The sequence below is a fragment of the Dendroctonus ponderosae genome, unplaced genomic scaffold, assembly GCF_020466585.1.
Source record: "Dendroctonus ponderosae isolate FM_Combo_2020 unplaced genomic scaffold, Dpon_F_20191213v2 Dpon_F_20191213_386, whole genome shotgun sequence".
In the NCBI taxonomy this organism is placed as follows: Eukaryota; Metazoa; Arthropoda; class Insecta; order Coleoptera; family Curculionidae; genus Dendroctonus; species Dendroctonus ponderosae.
This window is the reverse complement of record NW_026018597.1, coordinates 1-20,019: the sequence shown is the minus strand read 5'-3', so window position 1 is coordinate 20,019 and position 20,019 is coordinate 1. Positions and strand designations below refer to the sequence as shown.

General features: G+C 34.8%; 1 pseudogene; it reads left to right on the top strand.

Annotated features, from left to right (window-relative positions):
* The first annotated feature begins 17,904 nt into the window (after positions 1–17,904).
* Positions 17,905–20,015, top strand: LOC125504092 (annotated as a pseudogene).
* Positions 20,016–20,019: the final 4 nt, after the last annotated feature.

Below are 20,019 nucleotides of genomic sequence, written 5' to 3'. Positions count from 1 at the left end.
CTCTTTGCCTGAATTAATTTTTCATGCTTAGAATAAATCGATTAATACAGATATTTACTACGCCTATGGTTAGCAGCCAGGCGAATTGGTTTTCCGATTAATTCTACTCTTTGATCGGTACCTACGTTTAATACTTTCATCCCTGCCACCTGTTTTTTATTGATAAATCGCCGTCGGTAACATTCAATGTTGATCCCAAACAAATCCGGATTTATGAATGACTAGCTTGGTATATTTATTAATGTCTTTGGTGTAACCTTACAAGTATTAGTCGATTTCCTAGTATTTTATGTAAAATGAAATAAAACATAACGCTTTTGCATTAATTTAAAACTGATTTTATCGCTAACCCAAACTAACCCCACGCAACTAATCGTAGTTGCCTATGAACGGGCAAGTATTTACTCATCTTAACCCTTTACCCTTAGTTTAGCCTCCGACCCGGTCGGACGATCTAAGTAGTTGTCAGAATATGGGCTAACGAAACAATAAAACAATAATTTAAATGTTTAGAGGTGTTGGTTTAGTTTAAGCTGAATTGCATTCGGAGCATTTTAGTAAATTTTAACACGACAACGGTTTTAACATTTTATTACTGTTCCTCTGCTAATGAGCAAAATTTGATTGTATTCGATCGAATTAATTTTAAATAATAGGTAAAAAACAAATCACCTAATCTATAATCATTTTGGCATATGACGCGATCATTGTCGTTCTTTTTCCAGTACTTGTCCACCGAGCGGGGCGCAAATTTATTATGTTATTAACGTATATACGCTATTATTATTAAAATTATTGATTTGAACCATTGACGAGTGTTGGCAATTTCTGCCAAATTTTCCACTATTCCATTTGTTTTCGGGTACCAAAAATGCCTAAAGAATAGCTTTACTTGCGACAGCGATTCAGAATCATTTCAGAACCGATGACGAACGGAATTAGTGCGCAAGCTCGGTTCAGGACCTGTTCAGAAGCAATCCTTGGTTCCTTCGTTCTGCGAACGTTTTCAGAACCACCTTTTACTAGTACCGACAGGATTTTAGATAATTTGTGCCTAACAGTAATTTCCTTAAACTGAACTGCAATGGAGTGAAAGTGAAAAGACGGAATTGCTGTGTTTTTTATGATCATGGTTTATCTGCGGAAACTGGCAGTTTTTGATTATTTTGAATAAAAAATTATTTTTGAGGTTCTTTATCGCATTTAATTAATTCATTTTTTAAATAGCCACTGTAAAACCCAAGATCTTACATATGCTGTATTAGACTTGCACTTTTTTTGTACATTTACAGCTGGTGGTACAATTGGTACCACCGACGACCTTTTGTCTGGATTCCGTTTCTTAATTGAAATTTAGGGCTTTGTTTCCATTCAACCCTGAAGCGAAAAATTGCTAACATATATAGGCAACTCCAAGTTTATTTTTACATTGCTGTTCCGATCAAAATTAGTTATTTAAATGCGATATAAACATCTAAAAAACTTAATAATTCATAAACTTAATAGTGATTTTCAAATTATTATTCAATTAATCAATTTTTTTTTTGATTTTTCACTGCCAAAGACACTTTACAAATCGTGAAAATCAACCGATCGAAAACAATCACCTTCAATGCTTGACCTTAAGCTTAACCAATGGAGCGCCAGTTGAAAACAGAAAAATTAAAAATAGTAGTTTAGTTTTAGTTTTTTTAAAAGACGACGGCGTTTTGACATTGTCAGACCGCGGGTGAAATTTGTGAGAAGTTCGATAAACGAATTTCATGTGTTTCCTTATGTGGCAGCTTTTGATTAATTTAAAAAAGATCGAATTATTAAGTTTTTTATGTTTATATTGCATTTAATTAAATAATTTTAATCAGAACGCCATTGTAAAAATAAGCTTGGAACTGCCTACATATGTCGGCAATTTTTTCAAATGACAGTCTCTAACATTTTAACTATCGGGCTGAATAGACAAATAAAGCCATAAATTTGAATTAGGAAAAGGAATGCAATGCTGGTGCACCCATTGTACCACCAGCCGACCAAAAGCGGCCGCAAACAAAAGTGTCCAATCTTTCCTAACAAATCAAAAAAATAATGATGTCGGGAGTTAGTTCGGATGCCGATGCGAATCCTATTTTGTTTGTTCTGCGCTTAGTAATATAGTAGCAGTAGCTACTATATTACTAAGCACAAAAACAAATATTTTCAAATCACCCGGACGAACCGCTCAGGCTGACAACAACGCAATGTAAAAGAAAATGTTTCGAACCAATCCCGGCCCTGACTAAATTGGGAATAGTGACGTCACTGCCAAATTGTTTGGGATAGACTATAACACATTAAAGACATGTGATGAGTTGAAGCAAAATGGAATGTGTAAGTGCGCAGCTCGCGCAAACCCTCTAGGGAGAGTTCACGAATTTAATCCGAATTTGAATCAATTTACATGTAGTTGAACATTGAACGATTCCAGTTTGAGCATTTTTTATACTATAGAACGGCGGCAAAAAGAAATTTAATATTATCAACAGGTCTTGGACGTGTAAGATATCAGATTCGTATAAGAAATCAGTTCACATTTGTTCAAAATATCTAGTTTCCTTTTACTATTATACCAACAAAATAGTAAGATTCTATTCTGAAAGTATGTACGTCAAAAGAGACGAAACTAATACTGAAACAAACAACTAAAAAATATATTTTTACATCATATTTTGTATATTGCATGTATAAATCCTTCTAGTCTTTTATGTCTACTTGTTGCAGTCTTTTGAAAATTAGATTAAAAGTATCGACAAAAGTCCTGAATGGTTTAATCCATAGGAACAGCAAAAGTGACAATACCTAGTTGTGCAAACGGCAAATTCATTTTTTTACTTTATTACTTGACAATATTATTTTCGCCAAAGTTTTCATTATATTTATACTTACTGTACACATTGTTCAAGTGCAATATATCAGTTCCTGCAAAAAAGATTGGAAAACGCTGTTCCCGCCCGAGACAATCAATCTACGTATAGACGGAGAGTCAAATTTAAATTGTCGTTTTAAAGAAGTAAATTGAGAATTTTAGCCTCTGTGTGGCCTTAGTGCTACACGAATTTCTTCATCAAAAGATATAGGCTTTCGCGGATCGTTTCTTGAAACGGGCGAGGCTTTCGGGTCTATAAGCCGTCTTAAATTAGAAGTTCGACCTGACGTTTCGCAAGCGTGACTGGCTTGCATGTACTGTACCACACGACGACCTCAAAAACCCGAAAGACTCAGTAGTTTTACGAATTTGTTCGCTAGTTTATAATTTATTATTTAAAAACGTTTCGTCTAACTATAAATGCATTCTTAACTAGGATCTAAGAGAAAAACACTGAACGAGGTCTTGAAATTCTGAACTGAAAACTTTTAAAGGAAATTAAATTGAAGGTACTAGAAGAAGTAATTTTGATCGTTATAAGTCGTTATTAGTGATAATGTGTAACCGTTTCCAATCGAACTACCGTCCTTAACTGATTTAGAAAGCCGATTGACAAATACCAAGTCAGCAATCTAATAGGAAATCATTACCTTTCTTATAGTATCTAAGTATGTAGTATATTATATAAAGTTCATTTTCTTTTCTTACCAAAATAAACCAGACAAGATCTGCTTGTGCTGGTAATGCGATTTATTACGGTGTTATCCGGCCGGGACATCATTTGGTTATGACTATGGAAGTAAGTAATTTAAAACTGGATAGGTGATTGATTCTATAACCCAATAACACTACTTATTTTTTCTTGATTTTCCCTAAATGTGTTTCAGAATTTTAGTACCACAGTTAGTCTGTGTTGTATGAATAGATATTAAATGCAAAATGCACTAATTTCGCCGTGATATTTAAAATGCAACACTCAGGGCGTTGACGGTTTAAGTACATAGGGGGATCCTCAGTGGGGGTGAAGTATTGGAAATGTTGTCAGAATAATGGGGTGGCTAGCTAGGCGTAAGCTATTCGAGAGTTGCCCTTCGCATTTTTATTATGAGGATCATTAGATCTGGTTTACATGATAATTGGATTAGTTTTCGCGATGGCACGTGCAATTATTATATTATTGATCAAGTGAGATCGCAGTTTATGCGTCCTTCGGCATTTGTTCGGAAATGATGACTAGCAACTAACAATGCAACGATCGAGTACCTACGCAGTCACCAATAACTCAATTAGTGTTCTTGGTAGCATTGTCGAAGGTCGATATAGCCGGGAACAAAGACGCACATACATACATACCTACGATAAAATAAGCGACAGGCGTCTTGAGCTGCGATAAACGGCTTCCGTGCGTGTGTTAGCCTCTTGATAAATGCCAATAACGACGGCGAAACTACGAGAGTACGAGCTACTTGTTGGGCGACTGAGAGAGAAATTATTTCCACTTTAGTCCAAGAGCTCGTCGCAATAGTAAAAAGAAAAATAAGCAATTTTAAAATCCTAGACCAATTGCTTTAAAATCAGAGGGAATGAAAGGATATTTTGGTATCAACAATGTAACATGTTTTTGGTCTGCTACATGAGTTTGTATTGAACGCATAATAATCAGTAAAGTTGAAATACGTTATTCAGAAAACATTTTATAACAGTTGCAGGAGCTATCATATAAGTGACAAAAATAACTCGAAAATGTAAACCCGGATTTACTAACAACGTGGAACTAATGCGTTAGAAAATGTAATTCGAATGAACAAGTTTTACAGTCTGTTGATATTTAACTCAAAAATCGTCAATACGTATAAGAGCTAATCAATAATTTCGAGAGGAGTAGGTACGTAAGGCGTAAGTAGTGTAAACGATTATATTTAATTCAAATTTGAGATTATTTACCGATTTCATATGACCGCCTACAAAAACGCAGACCGCTCATTTGGCGGTTTAACGCACTAATTGGACTAACAATATTTTATTAATTTAAATGCTCTATTTAGATTTACAACCGGAAACTCTTCTCCTATAAATCGCTTATAAACTTTTCCAGTTGACAGCTCCCTACGAGCGATATAATGACAAAAAATAAGAAGGTGATGGCGACTTACTTAGGAATCACTTATTCCTCAATTAGTGCGTGTGGATTTTGAGCTCTGTATTCCAAATTCTTCCTCCAAGACAGTTAGCTTCTTTTAAAAGTACGACTATCGACTAAATTCACTCTTGAAGATAATAGTTTGATAAATGAATCTGCAATCTGTTGTGGCGTTGACTGCGGCGGATAACCGTTTGCTGGTGTGGAATTAGGCAATTAGAAATACGTTCCTTTTTATATATCCTGTGCGTTTTCCGACTGAACAGAACCATAAACTTGATTTGTGCTCTTTTCTGTATTTTATACTTTGTAATTGTTGCACGATCTTGATCTTGCGTTCATTCGCATCTCGACAGTCTGCCTGCCACTGATAATATCGTAGTTTTATTGGTCTGCAAAATTATTGCTATTTTGAGATACTGGATTCGGAGGTTGAATCCAACTTTTAGTGTGACTAGATCTGTTTGATGCAAGAACAAGAAGTACAGTTTCTACATATAAAACTGTTAATTTCAGCTGATGATTCATGATGATAGCTGTAATGTCCGATACAGAAGATTCAACCTTAGAAGATTTAAAACACACCAAAATAAAGCAAAAAAATAGAAAAAGGCTGAACACAAATCCAACGGAAAAAGATGTTTACCGCAAGTGTCGCACAATATGAATCAAGCTGTGTTTAAGAAAAACGGGGAAAAAGAAGTGGGTATCTACTTACAGTAAAGCGAAAACAGTGAAGTGACATAAAACGCAAAAAGTATCAACGGTGAACAAAGTTATGTAAAAGCAAACGCGACAAAAGGGCAACCAAATATAAAGGAAAGCAGCAGGCAATGTTCATATTCAATAGTAGTTGATGTTGTTGATCGTCCTAAACATGCATACTTGTAATTCCAGTATAAATAATTGTCGAGCTGATGTCTTCATTTTATAAATTAATTCGAAAATAATGGACCGTTTTACAAAAATCCATATACTATGGATAATAACATAATACAATAAGTTGGCGACTTAACACGCTTTATGTAAATGTATCATAAATCGATGTATTTGAGACTCAATTAAAGACATTTTCGAGTGCCTATTGTTAGCGCTATTGAGTAGCAGTGTTAAATTCGTACAAAACAGTCCTGCCGCTAATTTATTTAGGACTCTTGGAAAATGGAGCTGAACAGACTAGGACCTGGACCGACTGAAAATGTATTCTGCATTTTTTGTTATTGGACAAGTCGTCTAGTCGTGTACTACTACTGATGGGTCCGGCTTCTCCGAAATTATCGGCAAGCGAGCCGTATGATGTAATTTTGCACAGTTCCCTGCGCATTTACAGTGCTAACAGATTATCCTCTCGCTTCAGATGATGGTGTTGACGACCTTTCTCGTTTAGAGAAATCTGACGGAGCACAATTCGTCCTTAGTTCCCAGTTACTTATTATATCATCGGAACGTTTGACGCAATAATTATACAATGAGAATGCCGTGGTTCTACATTTTTCTTATAAAAAAAACTGTATTTTTGACAAATCGCTCACTAGTCGACTGTAAATAACCGAAACACCAATAAAGGCTTTAAACGTTTTGCATGAAAAATGTTTACTTCTTCATCATACACTTTCCTTAAACGTATTTTTATTTAGTTATTTTAAATTATCAATATTTAAAATATCAATTAGTGATGGCTGGAAGCAGGTATAGTTTATATGTTATATAATAACTTTATAAATAGTTCAACGATATAAGAACACTGCTCAATCAACATATGTTTATGGGCAATTCCTGTAAAAAATTAACTTTTGAAGCGCATGTTATGAGCCACCCTATGACGAAGAATTGTTCAAAAGTTTATACCAAAATTGCCGTATAATAAAAACTGCGCTTAAAGTATTTCTACATCTCATTGGCTCAAAATATTTCTTTCTTGTTTAATAATTTAAAGCAAACTAGTTTCTACTTACGTTTGCTACTGTTAAACAATATACAGGGTGTTAATGAATAAGAGTTAAACACATAGCATACAGGGATTTAAAATTGACCAACTGTTATTAATAAACTCTTATAAATAAAAGTGGCTTTTAATCGATTGGAAGGATCGTCATCGAAGGTATGATAAAAGGCATGAAAAATGAAACGCAAAAAGAGCACTCAAAAATGTCCCTGAAATGAAAAAAAAAAGGAACTCATTCTTATTAGAACTACAGTAAATTTTAATTAGTCCGTTGGATAGAAGCAATTATCCTTGACAATTAAATAAAAATAAATAAACAGCAGATAGGAGCCTCTATTGAAAATCATCAATACTGAAAAAAGATGCGTGCTTTCCTGTATCACCTTATTTAATAAAAGTGAAAAGAATAAAGGAGGCTGAAAATTATAGACGTAGTAGAAAAACAGAAAAAGTCCTGATAACGAGTTAGCAGATTTGAGAGATAAACAGCACATTAGAGTACCTGATGCACTACGCATATTCCTCATTTTTGTGAAAGGATATGAGAGAATCGGGGATAGGAAATCGTTAAAGAAAGAGCGAACGAACTACAGGCAATAGCAGAGACGCAAACAGCTGTTTTGAGTTTCACGGTTGGTGTCCTCTGCGACGAAGGCACGTTCTCGTCCGAAGCAGAGAGAGCTTTTACGTAAAAACGGAAAAGGAATTATTTTTTAATTACCAAAGGTTCGTTTTGAGCGTGATGTTTCTAATGAGTTTGCAATTTATTGTCGTAATTATTGTCATCGTTCATTAACTTTATTACGGTGATTTTCGTCCAAGCGAAATTGTTTCATTAGAAAAGCCATCCAATGACTTTGCTGCATAATTACTCATCAGCTTTACTCATTTTGTGGAACACTTACAATAAAATATGAGAAATTTTTCGATAGTTCAATAAATTCAACAGGAAGCCTTTCGTTTTCTCTCACTTTAATCTGAAGTAAACTGTAAAAAATTAAGAATAATTAACGGTTCATCCTAGGCTCAAATCAAATTACAAAAATTTCGTCTTACTTAATGCACCTGTGTAATAATGTAGAATATGTATAACATTTTTCGTGCAATTGTGTGAATATGAGACAGACCAAGAAACAGAAAATTTTACATTCGCTATCGTTGGGTTCTAATCATTGTTATGTGGCTTTTGAAAGCGACTTTATGCAAGTAACTCGGTCTTACACCAGAACATATTCAACAATTTTGATGACCAGTGCAAAAAACTGACTGACCACCCAAGAAATATTTGGACTTTGAAAAAGTCTTCGAAGACCGGTTGACACCGAAAGCTGCCAAGTCAAATAGCTTGACTGGCAAAAAAGGATCTGCCTTCTATCACAACGAAATGTCTATTACGATGAAACATCGAGAAGTTTTGAACCATTCCTACGCTACTGGTTTATCAAACTCTTCGTTCAACATTCCAGACAGAAAGAACATAATAGCCTAAAGGATAACTCCCCTTGCACGGAAATTTCAAATTTAATTTATGCCGGGATTTGTGACGGAGGGAACGTATTTTGTAGTCTAATCTTCATACAAAATGAGATACTTTTCCAACAAACTTATTTACAAACATTAGATATGACAGCTACCTTAGGAGGATGTAATTTTTTTGCGGCTATTCAATGTGCATGTCATATATAAACTATACAGGGTGAATAGGCTTAGCTGAATTGAGGAGATCTGACAAGAAAATGCAAACAGCTATTGAAGAAATTTCTGAACAAGTTCGGAACATCTGGAGGAAAGTTGCACACGCAATTAATTGAATTGAATTGAATTCAATAGATATAAACACCTAATTTTAAAAATTCCGAATTGTATTAGTAAGTATTTACTACTTTTGTACTCAACGGCAAACTTAAGTACTCAGCTAAATAAATTAGAATCAACACTCAATATTTAATCCATGAGCCCTGATGATTGCTAAAATACAGCTAAAACGTCGAAACTTCCGCCATTCCTACGACTGCAAAAGTGGTATTACTGTCACTAACAAATTCAACATCATGTTTAAATCTTTATCAGTTTGGTTAAGGTTTTCGAAATCCTATTTACGCTCAACCTCGTTAAGATTGCTTTAATCCCATTATAATCCTCGGGCTGAATCATCGACTTAATGAAAAAATATCAAATACTCCCTACAGGCATTGTTAACTCAGTCTTTGGAATGGACTTAGGCGTGTCAATAGACATTCGCTAACATTCGAACACAGTCGTCATTTTGCTGGCTTAACATTTACGAAGTTCTTTTCCAATGGCAATCTAAATCGCAGTAAAGTTTTCCCAAAGGTCCCTGTGCGTGGTCTGCGGATGAAATTCGTGATAAACTGCAACGGAAAATGAGTAAAAAGAGAACAAACGGACCAGAGTTTACGGGCGGCGAATAAAGAACTGGGGGAACTTTGCGTAATGATTGTGTTGCGCCTGAGAATATTACGCTCGTAAGACCGGCTTCGAAATGTTTTCAAGGAAATTATTATTTTGCCTTTTGAAGTCCGGTTCTCAAAGACTTGTTTTTAGAGGAATTTGAAGATAAATCTAATTGAGCCGTTTGAATAGTTCAGCGTAAGAATGTTGTTGCTTGACATGCCGGGAATATTGAATATATGCCGTTAAAACTAACAAAATCATCTAATTTCATTTCATTTACTTATGTCGTTCCCGTTGGGACAAGTGTCCCGGAATATGTGGGAATGCTCTCGGATTTGTACAAGGGACGTTAAAAATATAACAAGTTTCTATTAAAAACAATTCCAGAGGCCCTTCCTACAGAGATGCAGGACTCTAAAGGAGCCACCTAAGAATCGATTTTGTTTTTAATAACTTGTAGAATACTTCTTACAATTTAATTAGTTTTCATACAATAAACAGTAAGTACATATCATTCTTAAAATCTTACTAGGTACCTAATGATAAACGTGATTCTTACTGACCAATCCATCAATAGTAGCTCAATTAAATCTTGAAATACCTGTATTTTATATTGACGCATTTAAAAAATACAATTGGTAAATACGATTAATTAAAGAGTTTAATAGAGAAAACTAGCAAAAGACGGACGGGTATACTTTGTCCTTTTCCTAGTCCCCAGCCCTATCAGGTGGTGTTACCAAAGCGTTCCCTAGGATTTTTTGGTCATTTTTATTGATAGTTTCCATTAAAGAGAGTGGCATAGACTGATGTGTTTTTGTTCGCAATGGTTGGAGGTTTCTGCATTCAAAGCCCGAACGGTTGGCTTTGGGGGGTGGAAGTTTCAAGTTGCTGCGTGCGATGGGTTGGGAGTTGGGAGTTTTTCACGGAGATAGCGGCAGCACCCATGTGCAGAACAGCAAGCAAGGTGGAAAATTGTTCTAAGTTTTGGGGATTTTTTTGGAAATTGTAGCATTTGATGGTGGCAAGGTGGAAGCTTTTAAGGAGTTAGATTCAAACCTTCGTTCCCAGGCCCAGGTTTAGTAAGCTGGTAAAAATCAGGATTGTGGGGGATGTGACAGTAGAGCCAAGTGCCTTCCATGGTTTAGAAAAATTAAAAAAATTTGCTGGGGTGAGTGTGGAAGTTACAATTTTTTTAAAGAGCGAGAGCATTTGAGTGAAAGTTTCAATTTGAAATCAATATTTAAGGCGCCGGCAAAAATCAAAATTCTCGGGAATTTTAATGGAGCTTGGTAAATATAATAATGGTAAAATCCAGTGTCTTGTTGAGTTGCGAAAATTTCAAAGTGCCACTTGGGGAAGTTTGGAAGTTACGATTTTTTAAAGAAGCGCGCGCATTTGGGTGAAAGTTTCAATTTTGAACTGAACATCTATTTCACGGACAAAAATCAAAATTCTGGAGGATTTTAATGGAACTTTCCAAATACTTTATTACATGTTTTTTAGTCCGCATAAGTAGTATGTATGCTTTTTTCTTAACAATTATTTAATTAATTATCAAATATTTCACCTTTCTGTGATACTTCCTTAGATAAAATAATTGGGTTTAAAGCAAACAGGTGCACCAGGATTAAGGAAGTTAAAAAACTGTACGAGAGTTCAAAATGTTGGTCTATAGAAATATTGCGGAGCATAATGTGAAAATTGCGTGTAATATCAGCAAAACTTCCAAACAAACCAAACTCGCTGACAGATGTTTTATAAGACGCATGAAATGATTGATTTAACGGGTAATATTAAAGAAACCGATTGAGTGGAGCGGCCAAGGAAAAGATTAATAGATTCATTAATGATTTTCTAGAAATATTGAAACATTCAGAGCACATTTACACCTTCATGCTCAACCTACTTAATAATATTCTCGGCAAAATCGCTTATGAACCATTGTCTCTCCAATTAAGCCAATCTCCAATATCATCATCTTCTCTAAATCGGGGATATATATTTGGAAACGCCCTGTATATTACTGTTGTTATGTCATGATGTCGATTGAAATCCAAAACTGTATTACCCAATTAAAATAGAACCATTTAAAAGTTGACGCAAATTGAGTCCAGTGTTCCGACGAAAAAAATTACTGAAACAGTAATACGTTAAGGTACACGCTTGTAAATACGTCCTAGTTGAATTGTAATTGATTACTGTGCTTCTAAGCAAAACCAAACAATACAGCGGCTAATTGCGAACAAGAACGAGTGTAAATCAGAGACGTGTAAAATAATAGCACACAAATCGCTCTCCAATGCACAAAAAATCAGACAGGAAACGTTTCACTCACGCCAATGTATAGAACGCCACTCTCAAATAAATAAACTTGAGAAGATTAGTGTTATTCCTGAAACGATTGCATTGATCGAATTAAATCGGATTACGGAAGGACCCACCACACACATAAAGAGACCCAAACCTACAATGCAGTATCCATTAGGCCTTTTCTCTTTTCTTGTTTATTTTTTATTCATATCCCACAACCGTCTTTGTTTCGTTTTCCTGTCCTTTACATTGCATCTCGTAACGCAAAGACTCGTTTGGCCTGCGGGAAAAACCTTTTCGACAGACAATTTGATATTATGTGGATCTAGTTACGACTAGGAGTGATGTTTGTGAATAATAACCAGAGTAAACAGTAAACGTTCTATAGAGGCCTAAAAGGTTTAAGCATCAATTTTGTATCTGAAAACCCTACAGGTGAGTTGGATTTAGAACCAAAATTGCAAATTATTTTTTAGAAAGTGCAGTTTTTTCATCACATCAAAAACGCAAAGTCTAATGCAAAAAAAGACGTAGAAACTGGAGAGAGTGGGTAAATAATAAGAAAAATTAAGCAAAAAAACGTATCACCTTTCAAATAAAACAATCGACAGCTAAACATTTTTTTGCATACGAAAAGACTTTCCGTTCATGCATGTTATAGCGTGAAAAACGAACATTATCGGCTGGAAAGTAATGCACGGAAGGGAAGAGGCGTATATTTGTTCACGCTTCACAAATTTTAACCCTGATAATATATTCACGGCTTACGGATACATTGACGACCCTCAAATTGGACAGACGCGGCTCTTAAGGCGCCAAAATGTTTTTAAAGGAAACTGAAAGAAAAGAGCTATTAATTTGTTGGGAGAGTAAATTTACAAACTGTTTTCGACTAAACCGATCCAAGACAATGTACAAAGAATACAATAAAATAAGGACTGAGTCAGGAAAAATCGCATTAGAACCGTTCAAAGCCTTAGTGATTTAAAAAAAAAGTTTGCTGTCTGATGGATAACAGAACGTACGTTCTTTGTGACTTCTCCCAGCTTCCGGGTCAAGAATTATACGCAGGACGCGAGCGCGGAAGTTACAATGAAGAGTTCAGTACTAAGAAAAATCATAGTTTCCCAAGAAGTTTCTCGTGTGGCAAGCCTTGTGTAGCTGTGTGGAGCGCAGCAAATCTTTTGTTAGGACTGGGACGATAAACACCCAAATTTACGTAAGAGACTGTCTCTAAAAAAGATTGTTGCCATTCATTAAACATCATGAAGACCCAACTTTCCTTTGGCCAGACTTGGCCTCCTGTCACTACAGTAAGAGAGCTGTAGAATGGTGCCAAATGAATTAACTCGTTTTGGCGCCTAAGGAAGCCAACCCACCAAACTGCCCAGAGCTTCGCCCAATCGAATAATATCGAATCGCATATTAAGCCTTGTAAAAAGAGCTGTGAAAGAAACGAAAAAGACGCTAAAACCTCACCTTGTACGGTAAGTATATAATGTATTTTCCTTTTGCGAATGCTAATGTCCCTTTCGGCCTATTGAGGTTTGCAGCAAAAATTTGGATTTCTGCTTGCAACAGTAAACTTTGTAAATAATAAACATTCCCTCCTAAATTAAGTAAATTAATACAAAACGCATTTAACTGTTAATTCGGTTACTATGTCAACACGCGGAGCTGTTCGTTACTGACCTCTCCCCTATTCTCATTTAGCATCCCCATCTCGCCCCAGCACCCTTAAGTGTCTCTATAAAGCAAGGCACGTCAACAGACTATAAAAAAGGGCGCCAAATCTTTACGATAAGAGGAATTTGTTCGAGGATACAGCTCGGACATTTACTAGCTGTTATTAACCTGACTTTAAATAGATTTATAAGGATCATTCGAACAGACCGGTTCTGGTTTTCGGTTAAAGATGTGTGCTGTTAAGTATTTTGCAGGACAGCGGTGCCGTCGAAGAATTTCTGTAGAATAAAGTAGGACTTCCAATAGAAGTTTTTACGTTTTGAAAACACTTTACGACATTTTCCAATGCTTTATATTTTTAAGCTTAGTCCATCAATAATTCTGCTTCTATTAAGTTTCAGTAAAAAATGCCAAAATGCACTTTTCAACATGAATCTGGATACAGTAATCATAAAATAACGCTGGTTTACATTCTAAGAACTATTTTTGCCACCATACGTAGTTCTGTTTCAATGAATGTGCATAGCATAAACTCGTATTGCACTTTCTGGGAAATCATTAACATGTCTATCGTTTCTCTGATATGACAATATCCTGCTAATGAGCACCAACATTTCGGCTTTATCGCTGGCTGCTTCTCTTTAACATTGCTAGTCATCGACCTCAACTAACCAAGCCCAATGGTCATCAGTATTGACACAGTCAACTAATTATAGTTCTGATAAATACATTTGTAATATTCCACGAATCGAATTGATTATGTCAATTTTATATCAATAAAGTACATCTTTCAATAGATTGTTCGGTCCATTTTCCAGCAAAGTAAACCCATTTTTTAAACATCTTAATATGTGAAATGAATTGAGTTTCTAGTTTGTCTGTGGGAGAATATTAGCTAGTTTGTTTCGATGTGGTTGTATATTAAGGGTTTTTTTAGTTGGATTTTGTTAGACTGTTAGTTCAAATAAAAATTAACAAAAACTAGAAACGTTTATGACGAATTGGCAACCCATAATTTTTTTAATACATTGAAGAATGTCAATTATTTTAATGCCATACATGGATGATCGCGAAATAAGAAAACAATTATTTTTAAATTAAAAAAAACAGTGTGCCATTTCGCTCATCTATTCCATAGCGCTACCAAAAGATACCGACTTACATTTAGGACATGTATTGTGTGCCACTAAGTGGAAAATTAAAATTAAAATATACCTATGTACTTTACAACCTAAACTAACTTTCAATTGAAAGGTTCAACATCTTTCTCAAAAAAAAAGAACGTATGGATAGAAACATGTATAAATTTTGTTGAAAATATGCAGCATATTACAGAAGCGTGTGTGTATTAAATGTATTTTTAAAGTGTTACGGGAATGGTCAATTTTTGGTCAATAGTTTAAGAAAAAACCACTGATTAGCCTGTAGGCATGCTACAATCGTACAAAAACGCAATTCAAAAAAAGAGAATAACTGACAACTGCCAAACTAACATGTCATACATATAGTGTTAAAAATGATTAACAAACAAAAAAAACGAACAAATACTATATTATTTACTAAGTTATGCTATAAAATCATCACTATTACTATGAAATATCAATTTAAAATTGTTGGAGAGACCCAATTGAAAAAGAAATCACTCACCACAGATTATTATTATTATTATAACAGTCTTACCATAAATCGTTGACCGAAAACCGCACATTCTCGTAACAGTTGATAATGTTCCGCATAAACTTAAGTTATTACTTAACGCGGTAAAGTTTCTATAATCACGGGTCCGGAAAGAGTTCGTTTAGAATATATAGGGCAAGAAAATTAAATTTTGACATTACTTTTAAAAATATTTTAAACTGATTTGTTGGTACTTCATATGTATTATTATGGGGATTCCAGATCAATAAAAGACATTTTGAGCAAAAACGAAATTAACATTTGTAAACAATGGCGTGCATACCTACTGCCAATAGTTGCAGGAAATATGCTAAAATATTGGGCGCCACTGTATTTTAAACTCGATCATTTTATTTTTTAAACGCCGACTATTTAACTAATGTAAGAGCCTCTTAAAGGTTCCTTGGAAGAGAATGGGAGGAAACTGGTCAGAAAATTATTATTAAATTTTGTGCCTGAAGTTTAATGTAGAATTTCTTATTGAAGTACCTATATAGTTTCCTTTCTGAAACAACCTGAATATTCCAGGGATGAGTTGTAATATTTGCACAATTTGAGATAAATATGATTAGTATATTCACGTACTAATAAGCAAAATAGCTGTCATCCAATAAGAACTCATGCGACGATATCCTGTCTTATCCAATTTGTACTTTAATTAACGATATTTCGGTTAATTTTTTTAAAGGCGTTTGAGAACTAATAACTAGTATATTACGGTACACCGGTATTACGGCACGCTGACAGCTTGACTGTTTCTCACTGACTGTTTTTATAACATTTTTAAAGCCGCTTTTTTCAAACCCTTATACTTTTCCCGGCTACTTTCCACTCAGGGTCAAGAAAAATAGTATACGGTACGAGAGACGAAAGTCGAAGGCCCATTTCTTATTGTATGACGATTACAACCTACATTTGTTGGATTACAATAATATTTTCTCTCAATTCAGTAAATTATTGAAACTGTTCAGTGAGCAAGCAAGAGAAAATATCTACTGTTTTCTAGCCTTCATCTCGGTAGATGCCAAAATAAAAAATTCTGAACCAGTAGAGAGCAAGTTAGCCATCGATAATAATTCATGAAAACAAAAACCACGTATACTAACTGACAAATAAATCGAATATCCTGAAACCGAGCTTTATTGAATAAAATCTCCCCATTTTGTAATAAACAAGTAAATATCGTGTTCAACCAAATCGCAAGTAAACACGTTTTATTTCCTGAATATTATATCGAAACTGTGGCGCATATTGCATCGATTTCGCATCCTTTTTAATTCGGAAATAATGTGAACAATATTAAAACCTATTTGGTAATTACTATAATGGCTCATCGAACGCAAACATATGGCATGCACATTGCACTGAACGGTGTGAATGGACAGAGGTGGAACCAGATCGAATCAGTATATTACGGAATATCCGATTTAGGTGACAAAATTTGGTAGAAAAATGTTCTTTTGATAGAATGACATTTAGCAGTAAGTAATTAGTAAATTGTCAATAATAGAATTAAACCAGTATGATTTGTGATTCAAATAGTTTTTAAAGAACGCCTTTATTAATGTTTGCAACTGCTTGTCAGAAAAAACTCTTAACCGAAATTCGCATTGCTTCTGTAAAATGTTACCGACCTTTAAAACATTTTTATAATCATTAAAATGTACATTTAAGTCACAATACCGCCTGCATAACAAACTAAACAGCCTACTAAATTAAAAAAAAAACACTATATTTTATTTTGAAGATAGCCGGAACGGACGTAAAACATAAACACTTCTTCACGGTTCTCGTCCGAATGTGTCAAAACAATGGCAAAATTAAGAAAACCCCGCCGTCAACGAGCAAGATTAGCATAATCTTGACAGTTATTTTTGTTTGTGCATAAACAATGGATGAATAAATTTACGGTCGTAATGGCAGCAGCTCACGTTCATATTTCACAATAAAAATATGCTTAGAGTCTACCTTCCTACCTATATTGAGATTCGATAAACATGTTATACATAAAAGATATAATCTTTTTTTGATTTATGCCTACAGCCGTACTTAATATCACTTCAAAGGAATTTCCGACAGCTTTTGCGTCGCTTGCAATTATCGCATCTGTAGTTTTCTTTAAAAAAATTACATATGAAGATAAACGCATGTAAAAGTATTATTATCAATAACCACTCAAATGTTCAACCATACGCAACAACACTTTAAAATTAAGTACTTACTCTCCGGTTAATAGTAGCCGAATAGCAATAGCACTTACCTGAAACAAAAATACAGTTAAAATTTATAAACAGATTTAAAAGATGCAAATTAATTATTTATATTGACGATTCTTATACTTATACGATATTTTCTTAGGTAGTCGTAGTTCTTAGTTATTTATCGTTACTGTCGCTCATTTATTAATTCTAAAGTCGTCTTTGGTTACTTCGGGTGACATAGAATTTAATATTATAAAGCTGCTTTGTTGAAATTTGAATTGACTTAAACATAAGTATCCATTTTAAGCAACAAATCGGAGAAAATGTAAATTAATAAAACTCCTGCTGCCGCAAATGATTACGATACTTTATTATAAATTTGAAACTCGCTTCCGTTTTCTAGTCTCTTTACTTATTGCAAATTGACAATCTTCGTATGATTAACATTTTTTCAAACTCTAGTACGAAGCTAAAAATGCCACTCGAAAGTACAGTCAGAATTCACTCTAAATACGCCCCTGTTACCTTTCCAATCAATATATTTTTTGTTGCTCTGCTGTTAGCGAAGTAAAGCAATGTCCATTAATTATGTAAAATTTTCGAATGTGAGCAGTAGACCTAGTTCAAAATGGCTTCTTCGAATGAAGTGAGTAACTACCATATAATAAAGGGGTTTCAAAATCCCAGCTACCTTCAGAGAAACGGATTAAAAAGACGACGAGGCATAGTATGCGATAACATATACGACATACGACGTAGGAAGTTCCGGAAGTAAATCAACTGGACGCTACCTGACTAACGTGATGAGGTAGCATGGGCTACTTTGATTAGGTGAATGTCGTCAACTGCGGCTCAGGTTGATTCTACTTAAAAACAACCGAGCCGTCAAGCATATAAAATGGTTGTTATTACTAAAACTAGTCAGAACAAGATAATAAACCATCACCATAAGTCTGCTATCTTAAAATTGGAGTTGTTAGCTGAGTTAGTCCTACGACGTTTTCTAAATTTCTTGTAGGCCTCACACAGGAGATACACAATATTTCAACGCACACTATGTTCCGTCCGCAAAAATAGTATACTAGTTTGAAGAGCTTTGTTCTCTTCAATATGTGGTACAAATTGTGATTATCTAGCAGCCGCTTGGCTTCTGCATTCCTGTTTGATTTTCGGTTCAACGGTCAAGATTGTTAAGTCTCTCTGAAGATCAATATTTCTGACAAACCATATGTTATTTCACAAAATGTTTCATTTTGGACAGTTTGAATCTTGTGTATGTTTCTGCTTTTTGTACCACCCCTGAGCTGAACCTGAATTCCATAGAACCATTGTGGAATGTCTACCAAACCATCTATATGGCACAATTTTCATTTTAAACTCTTTTACTTTCTGACATGTTCCTTCGATCTTAATATCGTGTCTCAAGACATACCGTCATACCAAGGGAGTTCGCAGTATTTGCATATGGGACGGCGGTTCCATTCATATTTATTACTGCAATATTAGTCAATTTTTTGCTTATACAGTTAATATACGTCAATTTAATGCCGTGTTTAGTTAAATTTATCCCTTGGTCCTCAATTTATCCACTTATCGCAAGCTTTTTGCAGTTTCTATGAAGATGTTATTGACTTTTATCGACCGACATTAAAGCTGATTACTCTGGACAATGGATTAAAAATATACTGAGACAAAAGCCTCGAATTTTAAAAGTAAATTTCTGATGCTCTCTACTACAACGATCGCCTGAATGTCGCGTGGAATCACGGAGTATTGATTAGAATATTGATTAGGGTGGTCGGAATGACTGAACTAAATAAAATAACCAAAATTTAATTTAACTACCTTTTATAGGGGCAACAATTGAGAATGATTAGATTTTAACCATTTTAAAGATACCAGAGCAAAAACGACTAACTTTCCTGGTACATTCTAGCTTTGATCTTACAGACAAGATAAAAGAATTCGTTATCAATTTATTGCCCAGTAAGTATTCCAAATATACAGGGTGATTCAAAATTGGCGTCATTCCTTTTAAAGGGTGATAGAGGCTTCCTTGGGGAGTACCAGAAAAATATTGAAGTTTTCTTTTTCGAAAATTTCTAGAAGTTGAATATCGAATTTCAACTTTGTTATTAAGAATTATTTTGAAAAAATCCCACGTTGGATTGAACTAATGGAACTAAGTTATTGCTCACTTTAAGATTTTATGCCACTGGAAATATGCTCATATCAGTTGGAGATTTTGAAGGAGTAAGCAAAACATCTGCCTGTTCAATTGTGAGACAAGTTTCAGAGGCTATTGCTCGGTTGAGTCCGAGGAATATAAGATTTCCCGAAAATATTGCCACTAGATAAAAAGCGAAATTTTTTATATAGTTGCCAGATTTCCACTGGTCATTGGGGTGCGATTGACTGCACGCATGTGAAAATCCAGTCTCCTGGAGGAGAAGACGCTGAGCGGTTCCGTAATAGGAAAGGATACTTTTCATGAAATGTTCAGACAATTTGCCATGCGCAATTGAAAATAATTGACATAGTGGCAAGGTGGCCGGGTTCATGCCATGACCAAACTATTTTCAATAACAATCAAGAGCAGATTTTCCAATGGTGAATTCCCAAATTGTGTTATTTTGAGTTGCAGTGGCTATGGAAACACTAACTATTTACTTACACCACTGTCAGATCCTTTCACAGCTCCTGAAAAACTATATAATGAATCACACATAAGAACCAGAAACTG